Source organism: Bos grunniens, chromosome 23 (assembly GCF_055505025.1).
Source record: "Bos grunniens cultivar Pamir isolate PY7600 chromosome 23, Bosgru_T2T1.0, whole genome shotgun sequence".
NCBI lineage: Eukaryota > Metazoa > Chordata > Mammalia > Artiodactyla > Bovidae > Bos > Bos grunniens.
In genome coordinates, this window is record NC_141187.1 from 29,506,455 (window position 1) to 29,516,538 (window position 10,084).

The window sequence follows — 10,084 nt, forward strand, 5'->3', positions numbered from 1 at the left end:
CTATGTTGTGAGCTACACAGTCAAAGGCTTTTGCATAGTCAATGACGTAGAAGTGGAGGTTTTCTGGAATTCTCTTGATCCAACGGATGTTGGCAATTTGATCTCTGGTTCCTCTGCCTTTTCTTAATCCAGATTGTACATTTGGAAGTTCTTGATTCACATAATGCTGAAGCCTAGCTTGAAGGATTTTGAGCATAATCTTACCATCATTCGAGATGAGCTCAACTGTATGGTAGTTTGGACACTATTTCGCATTGCCCTTCTTTGGGATTGGAATGAAAACTGACCTTTTCCAGTCCTGTGGCCACTGCTGAGTTTTCCAAATTTGCTGGCATATTGAGTGCAACAGTTTAACAGCATCATCTTTTAGGATTTTTAAATGGCTCAACTGGAATTCTCAGTCCTTGGGGTTGCAAAAAATCATACAGGACTGAGTGACTTCACTTTCACTTTTCACTTTGAGCTGGAATTCCATCACCTCCACTAGCTTTGTTCGTAGTAATGCTTCCTAAGCAACTAATACAGCGTTGTGAATCAACTATACTCCAGTTTAAAAAAGAAAAGTTGTAGAAGGGAGGAGCCAAGATGGCGGAGGAGTAGGACGGGGAGAACACTTTCTCCCCCACAAATTCATCAAAAGAGCATTTAAACATCGAGTAAATTCCACAAAACAACTTCTGAATGCCGGCAGAGGACATCAGGCACCCAGAAAAGCAATCCAACTCTTCAAAAGGAGGTAGGAAAAAATATAAAAGACAAAAAAAGAGACAAAAGAGGGAGGGACGGAGTTCCGTCCCGGGAAGGGAGTCTTAAAAAGAGAGAAGTTTCCAAACACCAGGAAACCTTCTCACTGCCGAATCTGTGCCGAGCTTTGGAAGCACAGAGGGCAACATAACAGGGAGAAAAAATAAATAAACAATTAAAACTCGAAGATTGCGAGTCCTACGGTAACTCCCCCAGCGGAGAAGCAGCGCAGACGCCTGCACGCACCATTAGCAAGCGGGGGCTGGGCAGGGAGGCGCAGCGCGGGCTGCATCGCTTAGAGTAAGAATCTGGCCTGAATACCCTGAGCACTATCTGAGCGAAATAATTTGGGCTAGCAAACCAGACTGTGGGATATCTACCACGCGAAAAGCCAGCCCCAACCTAAGACACCGCCAGGCCCGCGCACGGAACAAAGAACTGAACAGAGATAGCCGGCTGCAGACCTTCCCCCTCCGGTGACAGGCAGCCAGAGCCGGAAGGGGGCAGTCGCAGCCCCAGAGAGACATTATCTATAAAACTGTAAGCAGGCTTCTTTGCTAACTAAAACTTCTTGGGGGTCTGGACGGTTAACATCTGCCTGAGAAGGTGCGCCGGTTTTACACCCAGATAACAGAGTGGCGGGGAGGCGATAAGTCGCAGCATTGGCGCTCGCCAAACACCTCATCACTTGAGCTGCTCTGACCTGGAAAGAGCACAAAACTCAGGCCCAACTGAGTCTGCGCCTCTGAGGACTACCCGAGTGCCTGAACCTGAGCGGCTTGGACCTGGGAGGTACATGCAGCCCAGGGCCAGCCTCGGATTGTTCCCGGCGGAACAACCTAGAGCCCGAGCAGTGTGGGCAGGGAGGCTACACGCGCCGTGAGCGGGGGCAGACCCAGTGTGGCTGAGGCACTGCGAGCGCACGCCAGTGTCATTTGTTTGCAGCATCCCTCCCTCCCTCCCCACAGCGCGACTGAACAAAGAGAAGAAATACAGCTCCACCCATCAGAACACCGACACAAGCTTCCCTAACCAGGAAACCTTGACAAGCCACCTGTACAAACCCACACACAGCGAGGAAAAGCCACAATAAAGAGAACTCCACAAACTGCCAGAATACAGAAAGGACACCCCAAACTCAGCAATTTAAACAAGATGAAGAGACAGAGGAATAGCCAGCAGATAAAGGAACAGGATAAATGCCCACCAAACCAAACAAAAGAGGAAGAGATAGGGAATCTACCTGATAAAGAATTCCGAATAATGATAGTGAAATTGATCCAAAATCTTGAAATTAAAATGGAATCACAGATAAATAGCTTGGAGACAAGGATTGAGAAGATGCAAGAAAGGTTTAACAAGGACCTAGAAGAAATAAAAAAGAGTCAATATATAATGAATAATGCAATAAATGAAATTAAAAACACTCTGGAGGCAACAAATAGTAGAATAACAGAGGCAGAAGATAGGATTAGTGAATTAGAAGATAGAATGGTAGAAATAAATGAATCAGAGAGAATAAAAGAAAAACGAATTAAAAGAAGTGAGGACAATCTCAGAGACCTCCAGGACAATATTAAACGCTACAACATTCGAATCATAGGGGTTCCAGAAGAAGAAGACAAAAAGAAAGACCATGAGAAAATACTTGAGATAATAGTTGAAAACTTCCCTAAACTGGGGAAGGAAATAATCACCCAAGTCCAAGAAACCCAGAGAATCCCAAACAGGATAAACCCAAGGCGAAACACCCCAAGACACATATTAATCAAATTAACAAAGATCAAACACAAAGAACAAATATTAAAAGCAGCAAGGGAAAAACAACAAATAACACACAAGGGAATTCCCATAAGGATAACAGCTGATCTTTCAATAGAAACTCTTCAAGCCAGGAGGGAATGGCAAGACATACTTAAAATGATGAAAGAAAATAACCTACAGCCCAGATTATTGTACCCAGCAAGGATTTCATTCAAGTATGAAGGAGAAATCAAAAGCTTCTCAGACAAGCAAAAGCTGAGAGAATTCTGCACCACCAAACCAGCTCTCCAACAAATACTAAAGGATATTCTCTAGACAGGAAACACAAAAATGGTGTATAAATTCGAACCCCAAACAATAAAGTAAGTGGCAACGGGATCATACTTATCAGTAATTACCTTAAATGTAAATGGGTTGAATGCCCCAACCAAAAGACAAAGACTGGCTGAATGGATACAAAAACAAGACCCCTACATATGTTGTCTACAGGAGACCCACCTCAAAACAGGGGACACATACAGACTGAAAGTGAAGGGCTGGAAAAAGATTTTCCATGCAAATAGGGACCAAAAGAAAGCAGGAGTAGCAATACTCATATCAGATAAAATAGACTTTAAAACAAAGGCTGTGAAAAGAGACAAAGAAGGTCACTACATAATGATCAAAGGATTAATCCAAGAAGAAGATATAACAATTATAAATATATATGCACCCAACACAGGAGCACCGCAGTATGTAAGACAAATGCTAACAAGTATGAAAGGAGAAATTAACAATAACACAATAATAGTGGGAGACTTTAATACCCCACTCACACCTATGGATAGATCAACTAAACAGAAAATTAACAAGGAAACACAAACTTTAAATGATACAATAGACCAGTTAGACCTAATTGATATCTATAGGACATTTCATCCCAAAACAATGAATTTCACCTTTTTCTCAAGCGCACATGGAACCTTCTCCAGGATAGATCACATCCTGGGCCATAAAGCTAGCCTTCGTAAATTCAAAAAAATAGACATCATTCCAAGCATCTTTTCTGACCACAATGCAGTAAGATTAGATCTCAATTACAGGAGAAAAACTATTAAAAATTCCAGCATATGGAGGCTGAACAACATGCTGCTGAATAACCAACAAATCACAGAAGAAATCAAAAAAGAAATCAAAATTTGCATAGAAACGAATGAAAATGAAAACACAACAACCCAAAACCTGTGGGACACAGTAAAAGCAGTCCTAAGGGGAAAGTTCATAGCAATACAGGCACACCTCAAGAAACAAGAAAAAAGTCAAATAAATAACCTAACTCTACACCTAAAACAACTAGAAAAGGAAGAAATGAAGAACCCCAGGGTTAGTAGAAGGAAAGAAATCTTAAAAATTAGAGCAGAAATAAATGCAAAAGAAACAAAAGAGACCATAGCAAAAATCAACAAAGCCAAAAGCTGGTTCTTTGAAAGGATAAATAAAATTGACAAACCATTAGCCAGACTCATCAAGAAACAAAGGGAGAAAAATCAAATCAATAAAATTAGAAATGACAGTGGAGAGATCACAACAGACAACATAGAAATACAAAGGATCATAAGAGACTATTATCAACAATTATATGCCAATAAAATGGACAACGAGGAAGAAATGGACAAATTCTTAGAAAAGTACAACTTTCCAAAACTTGACCAGGAAGAAATAGAAAACCTTAACAGACCCATCACAAGCATGGAAATTGAAACTGTAATCAAAAATCTTCCAGCAAACAAAAGCCCAGGTCCAGACGGCTTCACAGCTGAATTCTACCAAAAATTTAGAGAAGAGCTAACACCTATCCTGCTCAAACTCTTCCAGAAAATTGCAGAGGAAGGTAAACTTCCAAACTCATTCTATGAGGCCACCATCACCCTAATACCAAAACCTGACAAAGATGCCACAAAAAAAGAAAACTATAGGCCAATATCACTGATGAACATAGATGCAAAAATCCTAAACAAAATTCTAGCAATCAGAATCCAACAACACATTAAAAAGATCATACGCCATGACCAAGTGGGCTTTATCCCAGGGATGCAAGGATTCTTCAATATCCGCAAATCAATCAATGTAATACACCACATTAACAAATTGAAAAACAAAAACCATATGATTATCTCAATAGATGCAGAGAAAGCCTTTGACAAAATTCAACACCCATTTATGATAAAAACTCTCCAGAAAGCAGGAATAGAAGGAACATACCTCAACATAATAAAAGCTATATATGACAAACCCACAGCAAACATTATCCTCAATGGTGAAAAATTGAAAGCATTTCCTCTAAAGTCAGGAACAAAACAAGGGTGCCCACTTTCACCATTACTATTCAACATAGTTTTGGAAGTTTTGGCCACAGCAATCAGAGCAGAAAAAGAAATAAAAGGAATCCAAATTGGAAAAGAAGAAGTAAAACTCTCACTATTTGCAGATGACATGATCCTCTACATAGAAAACCCTAAAGACTCCACCAGAAAATTACTAGAACTAATCAATGATTATAGTAAAGTTGCAGGATATAAAATCAACACACAGAAATCCCTTGCATTCCTATACACTAATAATGAGAAAACAGAAAGAGAAATTAAGGAAACAATTCCATTCACCATTGCAACGAAGAGAATAAAATACTTAGGAATATATCTACCTAAAGAAACTAAAGACCTATATATAGAAAACTATAAAACACTGGTGAAAGAAATCAAAGAGGACACTAATAGATGGAGAAATATACCATGTTCATGGATTGGCAGAATCAATATAGTGAAAATGAGTATACTACCCAAAGCAATTTATAGATTCAATGCAATCCCTATCAAGCTACCAACAGTATTCTTCACAGAGCTAGAACAAATAATTTCACAATTTGTATGGAAATACAAAAAACCTCGAATAGCCAAAGTGATCTTGAGAAAGAAAAATGGAACTGGAGGAATCAACCTACCTGACTTCAGGCTCTACTACAAAGCCACAGTTATCAAGACAGTATGGTACTGGCACAAAGACAGAAATATAGATCAATGGAACAAAATAGAAAGCCCAGAGATAAATCCACACACATATGGACACCTTATCTTTGACAAAGGAGGCAAGAATATACAATGGATTAAAGACAATCTCTTTAACAAGTGGTGCTGGGAAATCTGGTCAACCACTTGTAAAAGAATGAAACTAGAACACTTTCTAACACCATATACAAAAATAAACTCAAAATGGATTAAAGATCTCAACGTAAGACCAGAAACTATAAAACTCCTAGAGGAGAACATAGGCAAAACACTCTCTGACATACATCACAGCAGGATCCTCTATGACCCACCTCCCAGAATATTGGAAATAAAAGCAAAAATAAACAAATGGGACCTAATTAAACTTAAAAGCTTCTGCACATCAAAGGAAACTATTAGCAAGGTGAAAAGACAGACTTCAGAATGGGAGAAAATAATAGCAAATGAAGCAACCGACAAACAACTAATCTCAAAAATATACAAGCAACTCCTACAGCTCAACTCCAGAAAAATAAATGACCCAATCAAAAAATGGGCCAAAGATCTAAATAGACATTTCTCCAAAGAAGACATACAGATGGCTAACAAACACATGAAAAGATGCTCAACATCACTCATTATCAGAGAAATGCAAATCAAAACCACTATAAGGTACCATTTCACACCAGTCAGAATGGCTGCGATCCAAAAGTCTACAAATAATAAATGCTGGAGAGGGTGTGGAGAAAAGGGAACCCTCTTACACTGTTGGTGGAATGCAAACTAGTACAGCCACTATGGAGAACAGTGTGGAGATTCCTTAAAAAACTGTAAATAGAACTGCCTTATGATCCAGCAATCCCACTGCTGGGCATACACACTGAGGAAACCAGAAGGGAAAGAGACACGTGTACCCCAATGTTCATCGCAGCACTGTTTATAATAGCCAGGACATGGAAGCAACCTAGATGGCCATCAGCAGATGAATGGATAAGAAAGCAGTGGTACATATACACAATGGAATATTACTCAGCCATTAAAAAGAATACATTTGAATCAGTTCTAATGAGGTGGATGAAACTGGAGCCTATTATACAGAGTGAAGTAAGCCAGAAGGAAAAACACCAATACAGTATACTAACGCATATATATGGAATTTAGAAAGATGGTAACGATAACCCTGTGTACGAGACAGCAAAAGAGACACTGATGTATAGAACAGTCTTATGGACTCTGTGGGCGAGGGAGAGGGTGGGAAGATTTGGGAGAATGGCATTGAAACATGTAAAATATCATGTATGAAACGAGATGCCAGTCCAGGTTCAATGCACGATACTGGATGCTTGGGGCTGGTGCACTGGGACGACCCAGAGGGATGGTATGGGGAGGGAGGAGGGAGGAGGGTAAATTTTAAATTTAAGAATCGAAAAAAAAAAGAAAAAGAAAAAAAAAAAGAAATTATAATGTGATTCTAAGCCTTGTGAAAAAATAAATGAAAACTTGTTTTAATCTTCCAAAAAAAAGAAAAGTTGTATCAGTCAAGGTTGAGTGAAGGAACTAGAGGTTACTCTAGGTGTGTTAAATAGGAAGGGGTTTTACAAAGGCTGTTAGGAGCTTTTGAAATCTCTGCTGCTGCTAAGTCACTTCAGTCGTGTTCGACTCTGTGCGACCCCATAGACGGCAGCCCACCAGGCTCCCCCATCCCTGGGATTCTCCAGGCAAGAACACTGGAGTGGGTTGCCATTTCCTTCTCCAATGCATGAAAGTGAAAAGTGAAAGTGAAGTCACTCAGTCGTTTCCGACTCTTCGCAACCCCATGGACTGCAACCTTCGAGGCTCCTCCATCCATGGGATTTTCCAGGCAAGAGTACTGAAGTGGGGTGCCGTTGCCTTCTCCATTTGAAATCTCTAGAAGGACTGAGTGAGCAGATTTCCAGCTAAGCCTGATGAAACTATTACCAGAACAATGTAGATATATTAGATGTTCCTCTGAAGCTTGTCTATAAATTTATCAGTAATTTGTCACCAAATTCTCCTTCAACAGTGTAATTTTCCTCTCCATTTAAATGCATGCTAATCAATCAGTTTCATCTTTTTCTTGGGCATAGCTTTCTGTAGCTAGTAAAAGAATTCTTTTTATTCTTGAGGTTTTGGCCCCAAACTCCTGTTTCAGTGTGGACCTGTTGACCCCTGCTTAACATCTGAAAGTGACAAATTATTTCAGATTAGACATTTAAGTATATAAAACAATACTGCTTAACGTCTGAAGGTGACAGGAAAACTCTGGAACTTTCTTGACCCAGGACAGAAAAGAAAGGACTGTTGGTTGCTAAGGACACTGTTTCCACTGCAGTTTTGACTGTCATTATGTGTAGTTTGAAGGATTGTGCTATGGAGAAAAATGTAGCTTTTCCTTGATATAACAGTGATCTAAACTAAGGCTGAGTGAAATTACACTCTATTAAGCAGTGGAACTAGATTAGAACCCAGGTTTTCTGGCTGTTTCTTCTCTGGTGTCTATTTTCACTCCATAACCTACTTACACTCAAAAAATGACCAACTCATTTGTGGCAAAAATCATTAGAAATCCTACACTAGAACAAAAACCCCTGCAGAAGTGGGACACCCTGTCATTACTGTAGCCTCAGTGCTGAAGTCAATCCCTGTCCCAGAGCAGGTGCTTAATAAATGTGCACAGATGAATGAATAAGTAAACAAATAAGTGGTGTGGCTGTTTACAAGTGGGAAAGCACAACTCCTGAAATGATAAGGAACTCGCTGAAAAGCCAGTTATATTTTATAAATTACAAGACGTGTGTGAACATATGCTGTGCTCAGTGCCCAGCAAGTGCAAGACAAGGAGGGAGCTGGGGTGCGACCCTGTGAGATGCCAGCCCGCCTCCCCTGAGAGACTACAAAGGTGATGCATTTCCAGGAGAGGCTCCCCTCTCAGAGGACCACTACCCAGCCACTGCCACTAGAGGGCGCATCGAGACATTTCATCAGGAAGATACAGGCAGCCCAGGAGCCTCTTTTTGTTCAGGCCTTTTGTTACCATTGCCAGTTTCATTGAAGTTTTTTACCATCCTTGCAGTCCTTCTCCCCCGGCCCCCCGCACCCCCTACCTCCGCCTCTCATTATCTCTTTTCCTATGCTGACTGTATTTTCAAGTTAAATCTTCAATTTAACAATTTTACCACATTGAAATTTCCCTTATGCCAGTTTTTATCATCCTGACATTTATGTATTTGACTTTACTAGTAAGTTCTACTTTTTAAATACTTGCAGGTCTGTGATCCAGTTTCCAACCCTGCATTGTACCTCAGTGCCATTCACAAATCGGGTATCAACTGCAGGCAGCTAAACATAAGCAGTGAATACTAATCAGAACAAGGAAGAATGGATCTGTTATGGTCTCAGCGTGAGAGAAAACACCTCTGCTCAAGCGTGCGTCCAAGCTCTCCTTGCTTGCTGCCCTTACGGTTACATGACTGATAGTAAATGTCACTGCTGAAGGCTCCATGACTTTTTTAAGGTTCCCAAAGAAGGTGTAGAACATTAAGAAATTTAACAACTTTTGCATCTACCTGATAGCAATGTCCACCAGCTCCCCCCAGGCACCTTGAAGGCAAAAGCTGTTTATATGGCTCTCCACTGTGTCCTCGGAGCCACACAGAGTAACTGGCATATGTGTCCTTAGTCAAGATCCGATGGATGGTTAAATGAATCACCACACGCCATCTCTCTCATGGGTAGAGCATAGGCACTGAAAAACTCTCCTGGGTGGAGAAAGTCATAGTTCCTTGAATCTGCCCTGATTCAGGGCTGCTGCCTTGAAAACTCTTGGGGTGGGGTCCTGAACCAAAAATGGAGCAACTCTACTTGTGTCCAGGCTTCAAATTCTTTTGAGGGTGGAACCTGAGATGCTACAACTATTTTACAAAGCAGAATGCACCTGTCAAGGTAAATAAATGCCCTCAATGTCAAAACTGATGATACATTTCCTATTGTTCATTGCTCACATGGAGATGGGTTTATTTGTATCTGTGTGTCCCAAATTCATTTTCAGGCTGGGGTCTCCCCAAGAATGGGGAAGGTGTCCAGTTTGTCTTGCTTGGCTCAGAACTCAAAACAGGTTAAACGCTAGGTCTGAGGACCTGTCACTGCAAGCCTAAAGAAGAAGAGGCTGAAGGAGAAAGGTTTACTGAGGAGGGTGCTGAAGTTCACTTGAGATTCAGCTCTAATGAGGAAAACGGTGAATGAAGACCTGAGTTTTACTCCGCCTCTTTCCATCCCACTCTACCACTCACAATTCATGTGTTGTTGTTTAGCCACTGAGTTATGTCCAACCGTTTGCGACCCCCTGGACTATCGTCCGCCAGGCTCCTCTCCTTTGTCCATGGAGTTGTCCCAGGCAAGAATACTGGAGCAGGTTGCCATTTCCTTCTCCAAGAAATCTTCCTGACCTGGGGATGGAACCCAAGTCTCTTGTATCTCCTGTATTGTCAGGTGGATTCTTTACCACTGAGCCACCATTTGGGGACAAATTTATT

At 40.9% G+C, this 10,084-nt stretch overlaps 1 long non-coding RNA gene across 1 annotated transcript; it reads left to right on the plus strand.

Annotated features, from left to right (window-relative positions):
• The first annotated feature begins 454 nt into the window (after window positions 1-454).
• On the plus strand, window positions 455-9,524 carry LOC147347120 (uncharacterized). The gene is made up of 2 exons (XR_015152120.1): window positions 455-736; window positions 8,820-9,524. It is a non-coding gene; the product is annotated as an uncharacterized LOC147347120 (long non-coding RNA).
• Window positions 9,525-10,084: the final 560 nt, after the last annotated feature.